This window comes from Pipistrellus kuhlii, unplaced genomic scaffold (assembly GCF_014108245.1).
Source record: "Pipistrellus kuhlii isolate mPipKuh1 unplaced genomic scaffold, mPipKuh1.p scaffold_m20_p_16, whole genome shotgun sequence".
Classification (NCBI taxonomy): Eukaryota; Metazoa; Chordata; class Mammalia; order Chiroptera; family Vespertilionidae; genus Pipistrellus; species Pipistrellus kuhlii.
Window position 1 is genome coordinate 20,800,851 of NW_023425471.1, and position 17,314 is coordinate 20,818,164.

Sequence of the window (17,314 nt, forward strand, 5' to 3'; positions counted from 1 at the left end):
TATAAAGTATATGAATGTCTAACTACTATGCTGTATATCTAAAACCATGTATATAACATTTCAAATAACATTGAATGTAAACTGTAATTTAAAATTTTTTTAATTTAAAAAAAAAACATAGCCCAAATATCAGGAAACTTTTTCTCTAAAGACAAGACAGTAAATATTTTCAACTTTGTGGACTAAATATAGCCTGTTACATCTACTCACTCTGCCATTGTAGTGTGCATATAAATGAGCATGACTGCCCTGACCAGGTGACTCAGTACACCTAAAAGTCACAGGTTCAATACCCAGTCAGGGCACATAAGAGAGTCAATCAATCCATCTCTCTCTCTCTCTCTCTCTCTCTCTCTCTCTCTCTCTCTCTCTCTCTCTCTCTCTTCCTCTGTCTCTAAAACCAATAAAATATATCCTCTGATGAGGATAACAAATAAAAAAGCATGACTTGGGCTCAATAAAATAAAAAACAAAAGCAAGTGAAGGGAAGCAAAGAAGACCAAAAGCGTGCTACTTTTTCAACATTGAATAACCTCAGTCTCATTTATTGCATTCAACTTTTTAGGGTCAGTTTCATGAAATTTTTACCCAATACCAAAAAAATTCAAACGTACATAAAATGCCAAACTTATAGCATTAAACCTGATATTTAATATTCTATTTCCTAATTATGTGATACATATATTTTCTTTTTTAATTAATTAATTATTTTTTTTACATGTTGGATTCAAGTATACAGCTTAGTGGTTAGACAACCATATAATTTGCATAGTGTTCCCCTCAACATTTCTAGTACCCCAATTGGCACCATATATAGTTATCACAATATTATTGACTATACTTCCTATGCTTTACTTACTTCCCCATGACTATTTTGTAGCTACCAATTTGTACTTCTCAGACCCTTCACCTTTTTCAGTGTTTTCTCTTTTAAAATAGTTTCATTTCATCCCTGCAGCTTCTCTCAAAATCTCCCAATTAAGAATAGCTTTTTGTCCTGCAATTACTTTTTGACCCCTATTACTATACATCTGTGTAACATGAAATGTTATATTTTGCCCATCACTGGGGATAATGACCAATAGTATTTAATGAGACATACAGCAGTGACTCATCTGACCCAGAAATAACAACAATAAATGAGTGAATATTTTTTTAACTTAAAAAATCTTTATGTGTATACAAATGTGTAGAAATGGAGCCATCTAGTGTATCTTTACCTATGATTTCTGTTTGTCTTTGAAAAAGAGAAATAGTTGATCACAAGATTTTATTTTTCCTAGTCAGCACAGAAATCCACATATATGGGTTTCAAAGTTTTATAGATCCTGGAGTCATGAGCCCAATATATTTTTATTTCTTCCCCACTTCCTCTCAAGCATCTTATCCCAGAAAATTAATTCTGATTTTATTTCTATCTTGTTCATCCTTTCCTGAAATGTGGTATGTGGCTCATCATCTAGCCTTGTTTCCAGATCTTTGCTTCTTGGTATGACAGACCTTGGGAGATAAATTGTTTCAAGTTAGACAACTATGTAACTTATTGGAATCTCTCTGCAGACAATGGTTATACCTGGAGACCAGCTATAATATAAACTTTCAATTTTGCATTGTTTTCCCTTAGTGCTAAGTATTTAGGAAATATGAGTTGGTGCCCTAGGGGATAGATAGAATATTAATGTCTTCTTCTTGGAGGCAGTCTGCGAACTTGTTAAAGGAATGGACTAAAGCAATATAACTGTAAATATGTGCCCATCCTTTGGGGATAGAGTCAGAGTTGCCAAAAAATATAGGCAACCCAATTAAATTTGAAATTCAGATAAACAATGAATATATTTTTAGTGTAATTATGTTCCAAGGTCATACTTAAACTAAAACATGATCTGCTTATCTGAAATTCAAATTTAACTGGTCATCCCATTTCTTTATTATTATTATTATTAGTAATAGTAGTAGTAGTATTTTATTGATTATGGTCTCACATATCAATAATTTAAGAAATAAAGAAATGGGATAGAAGGAACTATTTGATAGAATTTGGTAAGTCTAGCTAGAGAGTAAATATCCCTAATGGCATCTAGAGATTAGGCCAGGGTCTTAAGAGCTTGGAGAATAAGCTTACTACCCTGTTTCCCCAAAAATAAGACAGTGCCTTATATTAATTTTTGCTCCCAAAGAAGCGCTAGGTCTTATTTTCAGGGGATGTCTTATTTTTCCATGAAGAAGAATACAGTACACATTTATTGTTAAATGAAAAAAAAGGAAATGTATTACCTGTATATGGTACAGTAGTACGGTAGTTGTCAACACAAACCAGACAAACTGTTAATCCTACAGTATCAAGAATTTACTCATTTATTCAATTACAATCATGTCATCATCTTCTGGAACATCATCATAACAATCCAATTCCTGAATTTCCTGGTGAATTTCTTGTGACTCCATTTCTTTCAGAATCAGTGGACCAAATCTCTCATGTTTAGCCTCGGGGGGTGGCTTATTTTCAGGGGATGCCTTATATTTCACTCAGAAGGAAACCTGTAAGTAGGTCTTATTTTTGGAGGATGTCTTATTTTCTGGGAAACATGGTATGTCAGGATCAGAAACAAGATTTTGTCAGGCATTTTATTTGTAGACTTATGGTTATCTCTATGTGATCAAATATATTTTGCCTCTTCCACAGTGTTTGGTATGCTCCTACAAAATATATCACAGCTTGGTAGTTAGTTCTATGAAAGATATAGAAGCAATGCTTAAAAAAACACATTTAATTGGACCTAAATTCATCTTTGCAGGTCAGTGTGGTATTGGTGACATTTGTTGCCATGCCAGCACAGCCAATGGTTTAGCAAGCCTGAGGGAGGGCGACGCAGGATGTAGAAAAGAGAATAAGCTGGGTCTAGGTGGATCTTCCTGTGCCTGGCTGAGGCCACAGAGAAACAATCCAGATGGCAAGCTGAGCCTTTATTTTATAGTCAGAAGTAAACAAGGTAGTGGTCACCATAGTTACAATGTTCTTGTGAGTTTCACTTGTTTTGGCAGCACTTGCTGCACTTCCCACAGCCCATTAGCTACCCAGGAAAGATCTAGGGAGTGTTATAAAGTCAAGCTTACTTATGCTAAGAGGGTTGTTCCATCTAAGCTGGGACTTGTTTGTTGCTTTGCCAACAGGTCAGTCCGAGGCTTACCTCTATAGACGCTCCCTACAATTTGTCACCTAAGTAAGAGAGTGACAAAAGAAATACAAACATGGTAAGCGTGACAGATTGGAGATTGTTTGATCAAGCATTTTTTCCATACATAGGGATTCTCCTTCCAGAGATTCTCCTTCCAGGGACAGTGGGGTTTTCTTTGTTTGTTTGTTTTTGTTTTTTGCTGGAGTGAAGAAGAATTTTTCATTCACAAGGCTATGTGGACTATTTTGGAGTCTGCAGTGTCTCACTGAGGAGGCAAACCAAGGACAAAGCAAGTAATCTGTGGAATAGCATTGGGGTACTTAATGTAAACCAGGGATAGTCATGTTGGTTCCAAACAGTAAGGACGGCAAACAAACAGACAACCAACCAAACAAACAAACTTACCTGGTATGTAAACAAGGGCACAAAGCTCTAGAAGACATAAAAAATGGTACCAGAAGAGTGAAGCCATTTTAGAAAGAGATGAATGATGTATCACTGCTTTCAATCACAACACTATCTTAGGAGGTCAATAGTAAAACTTCAACTCTATCTTATTAGATATGGCAACATGGAAAGACAAGCAGTATGCCTAACTGCTAATTTGAAAGCAATCATTTTTTTAGGAACATGAATCTGTCCCCAGTTTCTTAGAGCAATATAAAACATGAGGCTCCTTAAACAAGTATACATTTTGGGAGAAAAAGTACTGGAGTGGAAAGCATTTATCCTTGTCATTGTACCTTGGAGCTTCCATGTCATGTGATTTTTTTTAATACAATGTAATGAAATTAAGTTGGCATATTTCTGACCTCTTGACCAGTATTTTTTGTTATAGCTGAAATAAAAAGAATACTCATTTATTATTACAACTCAGAGATCCTACTTAATAAAAATATACAAATTAACCATTGTAGAAAGCCACCTGAGAAGGCACATGAACATTCTTTTAATTCTTATTAGCTGAGCCGGAGGGCACTGGCAGAATCCTGTTATCAGTACTGATTTCTTAATCCATGTGCTTGGAATGAGGAACAAATAGGACCTTGACTCACCCAGGTCTTGATATGCTAAATCTTGTACCAAAAAATAAGGAGCTTACCCAGATTTTGATGAATAGGATCTGGGCACACCCGAAACTCCTTTTGACCTTAAACTCCCCTTTGGAAACCAATAAATATGCTGTGTTGTCTGTGGTGAGTGTGACTGTCTCTCCATCAGAAAGATGGCACCCACCTAGCTCCCAGCTTTATGAATCTATTTCTGCCTCTTGTCTCTTTCTTTCTCTAATTTCTTAATCCCCAGCTACTCCCCTCAGGAACCTGTTGTTTTTTCCGTGCAGGTCATGGAAAAAGGTGAAACACCACAAACCATCACTCTGCCATACCCATCAGCCAAGCCCACCAGCCAATCAGAGCAAGCATGCAAATAAACCCAACCAAGATGGCTACAGCCATAGTGAGCAGGAGAGAGGCTTGGGTTTCCCAAGCAATAAAAGAAGCCAAGCTTTCGATCTGCCCTTGCTGGCCTAAGCATCCACTCAAGGCTACAAAGTTTCAATTATAGAAGCTAAACAAATCCAAACAGAAATGGCAGCAGCCATGGAGCTGGAAAGAGTGGGAGGCTAGGATTTCCCCTGGCAATGGAAGAAGCAAAGTTTTCCGCTTACCCTGGCAGGCCCAGCCCTCGTCTTAAGGTTTCACTTTCAATTGTAGAAGATAAATATATCACAGATACCAGGGCCTCCACTTGGGTTGCCAGGGTGGGGGTGGCCTGCAAACCACCACAAGCCCCTTGCTCAGGCTACCCCACACCCCAAGGGAACCCCCACCCTGATCCAGGACACCTTTCAGGGCAAACCAGCTGGCCCCCACCCATGCACCAAGCCTATATCCTATCTAATAAGAGTATTATGCAGATTGACCATCATTTCAACACACAATATGACTTCTCCCATGTGATCAAAGATCCTGCCCCCATGTGGACACAAGATGGCCACCACAAGATGGCCATCAGAAAAGGGCAGTTGGGAGGCACCAGACTGCCTGCAAGGGAGGGCAGTTGGAGGTGATCAACACTCCAAGGGAGGGCAGGTAGGGATTACCAGGCCGGCAAAGGAGGGAAGTTGGGGGCAAACAGGCTGGCAGGGGAGCAGTTAGACATCAATCAGGCTGCCATGGGAGTGGTTAGGGGGTGGCAGGGGAGCAGTTAGACATCAATCAGGCTGGCAGGAAGAAGTGTTTAGGGGCAATCAGGAAAGCAGGCAGGTGAGCAGTTGGGAGCCAGCTGTCCTGGATTATGAGAGGGATGTCCAACTGCCTGTTTAGACCCGACTGTTGGAATCAGGTCTAAACGGGCAGTTTAACATCCCTCAAGGGGTCCCAGATTGGAGAAGTGCAGGCTGGGCTGAGGGACACTCCCCACACCCCTATGCACTAATTTTGTGCACTGGGCCTCTAGTGTAATAATAAAAATGATTATAACTCCAAGTTAAATATAATAAATTATATTATTTATCACTATGATAAGTCTAGTAACTGTCTATCACTGTGCCAAGTTGTTATGAGATTCTTGACTATACAATCACACTTTGGTTCTTGAATGTCTCCCACATAGCACAATTTAGTTCTCAACAAAGTTATTCAAGGAAAATAGTCTCAATTGTCAAAACTTCAGTTCTCAACCCTAAAAATCTTTCATACTTATACCCCAGCATGACAAAAATAAAATAAAATCTCCCAGACAACAAACAAAGGAGAGAATGCTTTTGTTGCTAGAAGAATAAAAAGATTAGCAGTTTAAAAATATAAGCCACCAACCAAGAGTACTAATGTTGCTAAGGGTGTGAAATTGCTCACAAAGCAACAATCACAGGCAATTGAATAGGTAAATTTTTGTTGATTTGAATAAACGAAAAGCAGTTAGTCTGTGATAGCATTTCAAAGGCAATGATATGGTATGAGAAAAAGCATTATACTGACTTTCTGAAAGACACCCCTGGAATGAGTGCTAAAAGTGATTTATTTAAGGCCAGTACAGGGTTGTCCAATAAATTTATGATAAGAAGTGTTTATTTATAGATGAAATAGTACATTGGGCATGTATTATATATAAGAAAGTTTAAAACTAGGAGTCATTTGGGGGTCTGGAATGGATTAATTTAATTTACATTATTTCTAATGGGGAAAAAGTGATTCAGTTTTTTTTAACATATTGCTTTTCAAACAGCCTTCTGGAATGAAGTTAGAGATCCAAGTTTCCACTGTATTCCCTTGCTGTACACTACATTCCCAGGGTGTATTTATTTTTTATTTTCATATTTTTATTGATTTCAGAGAGGAAGAGAAAGGGAGAGAGAGAAACATTAATGATGAGAGAGAATCATCTATCAGCTGCCTCCTGCACGCCCTCTACTGGAGATCAAGCCCACAACCCTAGCATGTGCCCTGACCAGGAATTGAACCATGACCTCCTGGTTTATAGGTCGTTGCTAAACCACTGAGCCACATCAACCCAGATTTATATTTATTTTATAACTGGAAGTTTGTGCCCCTTACTTCTCTTAATCTTTTTCAGCCACTGCCCCTTCAGCAAACATCAGTGTATTCTGTTTCTATGAATCTGTTTCTGTACCAATTGTTCATTTGTTTTTTAGATTCCACAAATGTGTGAAATATCTATTTGTTTTTCTCTGCTTGTTTCTCTTACAATAATATTCTCTAACTCACTCCATGTTGTTGCAAATAGCAAGATTTCATTCTTCTTATTGCTTAGTAATATTCTAGTGTGTATGTGTATGTGTGTATCACATATTCTTTTTTTCCCCATTCTTATTAAGGCATTATATGTGTACATATCTTACCATTGCTCCCTCCACCACACCCCCATACATGCCCTCACCCCCCAGTGTTTTGCATCCATTGGTTATGCTTATGTGCATGCATACAAGTCCTTCGGTTAATCTCCTATCTCTTCCACCTCTCCCTAAACTTCCCACTGTAATTTGACAGCCTATTTGATGCTTTACTGTCTCTGTATCTATCATTTTGTTTATCAGATTATAATGTTCTTTATTATCCACAAATGAGTGAGGTCATGTGGTATTTTTCTTTCAGTAACTGGCTTATTTCACTTAGCATAATGTTCTCCAATTTCATCGAGGTTGCTGCAAATGGTAAAAATTCCTTCTTTTTTATGGCAGCATAGTATTCCGTTGTATAGATGTACCATAATTTTCTGATCCAGTCATCTACTGACAGGCACCTAGGCTGTTTCCAAATCTTAGCTATTGTAAATTGTGCTGCTATGAACATAGGGGTGCATATATCCTTTCTGATTGGTGTTTCTAGTTTCTTAGGATATATTCCTAAGAGTGGGATTACTGGGTCCAATGGAAGTTTCATTTTTCAGTTATTTGAGGAAACTCCAAACTGTTTTCCACAGTGGCTGCACCAATCTGCATTCCCACCAGCAGTTCCCAAGGGTTCCATTTTTCCAACATCCTCGCTAACAGTTGTTGTTTGTTGATTTGTTGATGATAACCATTCCAACAAGAGTGAGATGGTACTGCATTATTTTGATTTGCATATCTTGGACAATTAGTGAATCTGAGCATGTTTTCATGTGTCTCTTGGCCTTCCTTCTGTCTTCTTTTGAAATATTCTATTTAGGTCCCTTGCCCATTTTTTAATTGAATAATCTATCTTTCTTTTATTAAGTTGTATAAGTTGCTTATAGATGTTGGATATTAAAACTTTATCAGTGATAACAGTTGCAAATATGTTCTCCCATACAGTGGGCTTTCTTGTTGTTTTGTTGATGGTGTCTTTTGCTGTGGAAAAGAATTTTAATTTGATGTAGTCCCATTTGTTTATTTATTAATTTTTTTAAGCTTCCATTGCCTTAGGAGCAGTATCAGTGAAGAAGTTATTTTGGCATATGTCTGAGATTTTGCTGCCTATGGATTCCTCTAGTATTTTTATGGTTTCCCATCTTATGTTTAAGTCCTGTATCCATTTTGAGTTTATTTTTGTGTATGGTGTAAGTTTGTAGGCTAGTTTCATTTTTTTGCATGCATCTGTCCAATTTTCCCAACACCATTTTTTGAAGAGACTGTCTGCACTCCATTGTATGTCCATGCCTCATTTGTCAAATATTAATTGAGCATAGTGGTTTGGGTTGATATATGAATTCTCTATTCTATTCCACTGGTCTATATGTCTGTCTTGTGCCAATACCAGGCTCTTTTGAGAACAGTGGCTATGTAATACAGTTTGAAATCTGGTATTTAGATCCCACCTACTTTATTCTTCTGTTTCAGGATTGCTGTGGCTATTCAGAGTCTTTTTTGTTATTATTTTTTATTTCAGATGAATTTTCGGAGCGTTCTTTCTAGGTCTGTGAAATATGCCATTGGTATTTTAATGGGGAGTGCATTGAATTTACAGATTGTTTTGGGTAGTATGGACATTTTAATGATGTTGATTCTACCTATCCATTCACATGGTATGTTCTTCCATCTATTTATGTATTCTTCTATCTCTCTCTCTTTTTTTTTTTTTTCAGTGTCCTGTAGTTTTCCATGTATAGGTCTTTTCCTTCTTAGTTAAGTTTATTCCTAGGTATCTTAATTTTTTTGATGCAATGATAAATGGGATTGCTCTTTTAGCATCTCTTTCTGTAAATTCACTATTGGTGTATAGAAATGCCATAAATTTATTGGTGTTAATTTTGTATCCTGCTACATTGCTGAATTCATTTATTAAGTCTATTAGTTTTTTCGATATAGTCTTTTGGGTTCTTTATATACAATATCGTGTCATCTGCAAATAAGGATAGCTTTACTTCTTTTTCCCCCCCCAATTTGGATGCCTTTTATTTATGCTTCTTGTCTAATTGCAATGGCTAATCCTTCCAGTACTATGTCAAACAGGAGTGGTGAGAGTGGGCCTCCCTTTATTGTTCCTCTTCTTAAGGGAAATGTTTTTAGTTGTTGCCCATTGAGTATGATGTTAGCTGTGGGTTTATCATATATAGCTTTTTATTATGTTGAGGTATGATCCTTTTAATCCCACCTTGTTGATGGTTTTTATCAAGAAAGGGGGTTCAATTTTATAAAATGTTTTTAATGCATCAATTGATATGATTATGTGATTTTTATCTCTCAATTTATTTAAGTGATGTATCATGTTTATTGATTTGTGGATATTGTACCATCTTGCATTCCTGAGATAAATCCTACTTGGTCATGGTGTACAATCTTTCTGATGTACTGCTGGATCCAATTTGCTAGAATTTTGTTGAGGATTTTGGCATCTATGTTTATGAGGAATATTGGCCTCTAATTCTCTTTCACTGTGTTGTCTTTATCTGGTTTTGGTATTAGGGTGATGCTGGCTTCATAGAAGGAGCTTGGAAGTATTCCTTTCTCTTGAATATTTTGGAATAGTCTGAGGAGGATAGGTTTTAGTTCTTCCTTGAATGTTTTGTAAAACTACCCTGTGAAGCCATCTGGCCCTGGGCTTTTGTTTGTTGGAAGATTTTTGATGACTGCTTCAATTTCTTCCATAGTTATTGGCCTATTTAGATGTTTAGATTCTTCCTGAGTAAGTTGTGGAGTGTTATATTTTTTAAGGAATATGTCCATTTCCTCTAGGATGTCCAGTTTGTTGCAATAGAGTTGTTCATAGTATTTTTTTTTTAACTATCTTTTGTATTTCGGTGGAGACTGTTGTTATTTCACCTCTTTCATTTCTGATTTTGTTTATTTGGGTCTTCTCTCTTTGCTTCTTGGTAAGCCAGGCTAGAGGTTCACCAATCTTGTTTATCCTTTCAAAGAACCAGTTGTTGGTTTGGTTGATCTTCTGTATAGTTTCCTTGGTCTCTATGTCATTTATCTCTGCTCTGTTCTTTATTATTTTGTTCCGTCTGCTTACACTGGGTTTTTCTTGTTGCTCTCTTTTAGTTGTAATGTTAGGTAACTTATTACCATTGTTTCTTGATTTTTGCAGTAGGCTTGTAGAGCTATGAACTTTCCTCTCAAGACTGTTTTCACTGTGTCCCATAAATTTTGGATTGTTGTGCTTTCATTGTCATTTGTTACCATGATGTTTTTTATTTCATCCTTGATCTCTCTGGTAACTCAGTCATTGTTTAATAGCATGCTATTTAGTCTCCATGTGTTTGATTTTTTTTGTAATTGATTTCCAGTTATATGCTACTGTGATCTGAGAAGATGTTTGATATGATTTCTATCTTCTTGAATTTGGAGAGACTTTGCCTATGTCCCAACATATGGTCTATCTTTGAAAATGACCCATGTGCACTTGAGAAGAATGGATAATCCATGGCTTTGGGGTGAAATGTTCTGAAGATGTCAATTAATTCCATCTTGTCTAGTGATTCAATGAGGATTGATGTTTCTTTGGTAATTTTTTGTTTAGAGGATTTGTTCAACGGTGATAGTGGGGTAATAAACTCTCCTACTATGATTGTATGGCTGTCAATCTCTCCCTTGATATCCTCCAGGAGTTTTTTTTTTAATGTATTTGGGTGCTACTGTATTGGGTACGTGTATGTTTACCAGAGTTATTTCTTCTTATTGGATTTCTCCCTTTAGTATTATGAAGCAGCCTTCCTACTCTCTTGATATGTCCTTCACTTTCAGATCCAATTTGTCAGATATAAGTATTGCTACCCCAGCTTTTTTTTTTTTTTTTAATTTTCATTCACCTGGAAAACCTTTTTCCATCCATTCACCCTCAGTCTCTGTGTATCTTTTTTTCTGAGATTTTTAAAAATATATATTTTATTGATTTTTTACAGAGAGGAAGGGAGAGGAATAGAGAGCTAGAAACAGATGAGAGAGAAACATAGACCAGCTGCCTCCTGCACACCTCCTACAGGGGATGTGCCTGCAACCAATGTGCATACCCTTGACTGAAATTGAACCTGGGACCCTTCAGTCCACAAATCAACACTCTATCACTAAGCCAAAGAGTTTTTAGCTGAGGTGGGTCTTGTAGACAGCAGATATATGGGTCTTGTTTTCTTATCCAATCCATTATCCTATGCCTTTTGATTTGGATATTTAATTTATTTACATTTAAAGTTATTATTGATAGGTACTTATTTGTCACCATTTTTATTCTTTTCCCCTGTGTTTTTTCTTTCCTTCCTATTTTTTTATTTTTAACAGCAGACCCTTTAACATTTCTTGCATTGCTGGTTTGGTGGTAATAAATTCCCTTAGTTCTTTTTGTCTGTGAAGCTCTTGATTTCACCTTCAATTTTGATTGATAGCCTTGCTGGGTACAGTATTCTTGGATTCATACCTTTCCTTTGCTTGACTTTGTATATTTCATTCCATTCCCTTCTGGCCTGATGAGTTTCTGTCAATAAATCAGTTGCTAATCTGATGTGGGTTCCATTGGATATAAGTTTCTGTCTCTCTCTGGCTGCTTTTAAGATTCTTACTTTATCATTGGTGTTTGCCAATTTAATTATGATGTGACTTTGTGTTGGTCTTTTGAGGTTCATTTTGCTTGGGACTCTGTGAGCTTCTCGGATTTGTGTGGATTTTTTCTTCCCTATGTCAGGGAAGTTTTCTGTGATTATTTCTTCAAACAGGCTTTTTATGCCTTTCTCAGTTTCCTCTCCTTCTGGAAACCTTACTATGCTGATGTTGTTTTATTTCCTATTGTCCCAAAAATCTCTTAGGCTCTCCTCCTGCTTTTTAATTTTTTTTTCTAGAAGCTGCTCCACTTGGGTATTTTTCCCCACCTTGTCTTCTAACTCTCTGATGTAGTCCTCTGCTTCTTCTAGTCTACTCTTGATGCTTTCTATTGAATTTTTTACAGCAGCAATGTCATTTTTCATTTCTTCTTGATTCTTCATTTCCTCTTGGTTCTTACTCATATTGTTAAATTTGTCTTGCATTCTTTTCAGCCACCTTATGACCATTTCTCTAAATTCTTCCTCTGACAGTTTTCTTGTCCCCATTTCATTTATTTCCTTTTCTGGTGATTCCTGCTTTTCTTTCATACGCATGCTGTTTCTTTGTCTTCCCATGGTCTCCCTTCTCCGGATGTCTGGTTATGTAGTTCTCTCTCTCCTTATCTCAGGCGAAATCTGACCTTTCCATGATGTAGAGTAGAACTCTTCTGAATCTGCATGTTTGTGCCAATTAGAGACCAGTATTCTGGTATTTGCAGCTGTTCACTGGGCGCCACGGTTGTAGATTTCTAGTCTTCTGATAACATCTACTTTTCCCTTCAAGATGGTGCAGTCTCTGCATCCAAGCTGGTGGCTCTGGGAGGGAACCCAGCAGCATTGAGGGTTTCCCAGTCAGGGGAAACCCGTCCAGCAGTCCCCCACATTCTCCTGGAGTATAGCTGTCCCTTGACTTGCTAACAAACACTCTCCGTGCAACCCTCAGCTGTTCTTTCTTTCTGCCCTGGGACAAGGCTTGGGACACATCTCCACTGCCATTTTTTTGTCTCTCACATCTTCTTTATCCACTCATCTATTGTTAGACACCTAGGTTGCTTCCATACATTGGCTATTGTAAATAATATGATCCTATCTAAAAATGGGGTGATATGTAAATTTACCATCACACTGTGATAAAGATGGCGGTGCCCATAGCCACAAGATGACAGTGCCTAGTCCCCTCACCCCCACCAGAGGCCTACAATCTTTTCACCCAGCCCTGGAGGGGAGGGCAGGGCAGAGGCAGTCTGTGCACAGTGCAGCCGAACCCTTCCTCAGCCCCCCAACTGCCCAGGGCTAGCCCAAGATGCAGGTAAGCCTCAGATGTCAGCTTCCCAGCCAATGCCTGAGGCACAGGAAAGCCTTGGATGGCATCTTCCCAGCTGCCCAGGGCTGTACGAGGATCAGGCAACCAGGGCTGGCCAAGGCTTGCGCTCCTGGCAGTGGCAGCAGCAGAGGTATGATGGGTCCATTGCCTTCCTCTGATTGCCAAGTTGCCTCCTGCCCCTGAGGGCTCCTGGACTGCGAGAGGGGAAAGGCCGGGCCATGGGACCCTCTCTTCCAGTGCATGAATTTTCATGCACTGGGCATTTAGTAATGAACATAAGAGTGCATATACCCTTTTAAATTTGTGTTTTTGTTTACTTTGGGTAAGCACCCAAAAGCAGAATTTCTGGGTTGTAGTATAATTAAAATTTTTAGTTAGAGTTACATTCAATATTATTTTGTATTACTTTCATATGTACAGCATAGTGGTTATGTTATCAGTGTGGTGCTCGCCCTGTCTCTACCGGTTGTCAGTGGATGTGGACTTCTTCCAATGTCATGAAAAAAGGACTTTTCTGAGACTCGCACAGGGGAATAATTGGTATTTATTGACATGACATTAAACCCCTGAGTTTCCCAGTCCCATCTCCCTCTGTCCCACCAAGAAAAAAGTCCAACTGTGTCTTCAGCAGACCAGGATTAAAGCCATTACCATGAGTTTCTGCTCTATATTTGGACAGCACAGTTCAGCAACTGGCTATATTAGTTTATGTTACCAGATGTAGCCTATTGCATGGGGTCCACTTGGCCATGGGACATATCCCTTCTAGGACCACATGGCTATGGAGGGAACATGGATGAGTGCAAGGTAGCAGAGGCAAAGCCAAAGGAACAAGAGAGAGATAATTTCTTTGGGGATTTTAATGTTCCAGGATTTGCATGCTTGTAGTGGCTCTACCCCTTTTAGGCAATCTATGGGTCCCCAGGCTAGATTGACATGTTTGCATCTTCCTAATTTCACCCTGGCCTTACTGGGCATGTGCCCATTTTCCTCTTTGTCCTGTCCCTTTCCCTTCATCTGCAGGGGATGGACATGGGCAGTTGGTTCCCTGGGGAGTGTAAAATTGCAGCTTTCCAGTGAAGCTGCCCAGATGACAATGCTTAAATGCCTGGCCTTCCCTTTGCTTTTTTCCTATTACTAACTAGATAATTATAATTGTAACAGAAAATCATATACTTTACAAAGTGTTCCCTCTGATATTTCCAATACAAACATGCACTATACATAATTATTACAAGAATATTGATTATATTTCCTGTACTTTAACATCACTATGACTATTCTATAACTACCAATCTGTATCTCTCAATTCCTTTATCTTTTCATGCAGTCCTTTTTCCTCTAAGTACTGCTTAGATGCATGACTCATTTTAATACATTTTTTTATTATTATACAGCTAAAATATTTTACAATTTTTCTAATATTTTTTTCTTTGATTCATGTATTATTTATGAGCAGATTGTATATTTTTAAAAATATATATTTTATTGATATTTCACAGAGAGGAGGAATGGAGAGAGATAGAGAGCTAGAAACATCGATGAGAGAGAAACATCGACCAGCTGCCTCTTGCACACCCCCTACCGGGGATGTGCCCACAACCAGTGTACATGCCCTTGACCGGAATCGAACCTGGGACCTTTCAGTCCACAGGCCGAGGCTCTACCACTGAGCCAAACCGGCTTCTGCCAGATTGTATATTTTTAAAAAATATTTGAATATTTTATGGATATTATTCTTATTGATTTCTTATTTAATTCCATTGTTTCACTTTGACTTCTATTTGTGTTTTTCTCCTAATTTCTCCTGTTCCTTTATTTTCAATTATTTATTTTCAAAAATAAATAATTTTTCTTTTTTAAAAATTGTTTAAAATAAATTTTTCTCTTTTTAAAATTGTTTAAAGTATTACATGTTTCCTTTCCCCCCATCAACCCCTCCCCAACCACTCCCACCCCTCAGAAAAAGCCTCTACCACCCAAGTATTCATGTCAATTTGTTATGCTAATATGCATTCATACAAGTCCTTTGGTTGCTCTCTTACACACCCCCATAATCTCTGCCCTCTCTTGCCTTCCTTCAGAGGTTTGACAGACCTTTTGGTGTTTCTCTGTCTCTGGATCTATTTTTGTTCATCAGTTTATATTGTTCATTATATTCCACAAATGAGTGAGATTATGTGATATTTATCTTTCTCTGAATGGCTTATTTCACTTACCATAATTCTCTCCAGGTACATCCAGGCTGTTGCAAATGGTAAAAGTCCCTTTTTTGTTTTGTTTTGTTTTTTTACAGCAGAGTAGTATTCCATTGTACTGTAGATGCACCAGTTTTTTAATTTGCTCATATGCTGATGGGCACTTAAGCTGTTTCCAAATCTTAGCTATTATAAATAGTGCTGCTATGAACATAGGGGTGCATATGTCCTTTCTGACTGGTATTCCTGATTTCTTGGGATATATTCCTAGAAGTGGGATTCTTGAGTCAAATGGAAGTTCCATTTTTAACTTTTTGAGGAAACTCCATACTGTTTTCCACAGTGGTTGCAGCAGTCTGCATTCCCACCAGCAGTGTAGGAGAGTTCCTTTTTCTTTACATCCTCACCAGCACTTGTCTTTGTTGATGATAGTCATTCTGACAGGTGTGAGATGGTACTTCATTGTTGTTTTGATTTCAATCTCTCAGATGAATAGTGACTTTGAACATAGTTTCATATGTCTTTCAGCCTTCTATATGTCCTCTTTTGAAAAGTATTTATTTAGGTCCTTTGTCCATTTTCTGAATGGATTGTTTATTTTCCTTGTGTTAAATTGTATGAGTTCCCTGTAAATTTTGGCTGGTGGGTGTAGCAGAGTGGTGGTTAATTTGCATATTACTCTTTTATTAGATAGGATGCTTTAAGGACCATGGCTGCTATGTATGCCTGAAGCAACTGAAATGCAAATTTGGAGAAACTGCTATCTCAATGCTTGACTGAATTAAGCATTTAATTAGAATGGTTTGACAATGGGTTAGAGTAAGCAGTTGGTACTTTGTTCTGGGAAGTCATATGGCTCATTTCAAAGTATCCTAAAGAAACTCAATATTAATTTATATCTGACTTAGTCCAAGAGTTCAGTTTCAGATTATCAGCCCTGTAACAGAATGGAGCCCCAGTAACCCAGGAGAAACTATAATAACATATTTTGATTTTGTTGGATTGTTGGATGGGTAGCCAAAGAAGGATGAACTCAATAAAACGAAGGACAGAGGTCAGGTCAATGCAACCCCTTTAGGATGACCTTTCTTTCTTTGAGAAGCTCCCAAGCAGGGAGTTTTCCTTATCAAACCTATCTCTAGGAGAGCCTCAACTGAAGACACCACTGGCATATAAGGAAGCACTACAGAAAATAAGTGCTCTTGAAAACAAACTTGTTGCTCTCAGAGCTCTCAGATTGCCAAAATATTGACCCTGCAAGAATAGACAAAATCTCGCTGTGGTAGATATATCTTTAATTTTTTAAATTAAATTTATTGGGGTGACATTGGTTAATCAGATCATAGGTTTCATCCTAGCTGGGTACTCATTTGGAGCATGGTCCCCATACACCAAGTTTTTTGGTTTAATCTGGGATCAGAACACATACAAGAATCAACCAATAAATGCATTCCTTTAAACATTAAACATTAAATTAACATTTATTTCTCTTTCTGTCTCTCTAAAATCAATAAATACATGAAAAAAACTGATAGATTTTAAGTTCAATGCAGTTGATTTAGATTCTACCACATGTCTTACTATAGTGCCACCCTGTCTTGCAATCTCCATTTCCACAGCATTCTACCAAAGTATATCAGCCATTGATCTGATCAGAGAGCCAAGAGAGAAAAACTGGGCTGGAAAGGCTATTTATTTATTTTTTATTTATTGAAAACTAGAGGCCTGGTGCACAAAATTCCTGTATGGGGGTGGAGGGGTGTCCCTCAGCCCAGCCTGCACCCTCTCTAATCTGGGACCCCTTGAGGGCAATCCCTCTCACAATCCAGGATTGCTGGCTCCCAACTGCTTGCCTGCCTGCCTTCCTGATTGCCCCTAAACTAAGGTGACCAGATCATCCAGGTTTTGGTAGGACAGTGCTGATTTCTAAAAATTTTTCCCCACATCATGCAGCATTTTTAAAAAGTCCTGATTTTTGGAAAAATTAAAATGCCTGTCAGCCTGAACACCCCCTAACCACTCCCATGGCAGCCTGATTGATGTCTAACTGCTCCCCTGCCAGCCCGTTTGCCCCCAACTTTCCTCTTCTGCTGGCCTGGTCACACCTAACTGCCCTCCCCTGC

General features: G+C 38.1%; 1 pseudogene; it reads left to right on the forward strand.

Annotated features, from left to right (window-relative positions):
• Window positions 1-15,959: 15,959 nt before the first annotated feature.
• LOC118720209 lies at window positions 15,960-16,457 on the forward strand (annotated as a pseudogene).
• Window positions 16,458-17,314: the final 857 nt, after the last annotated feature.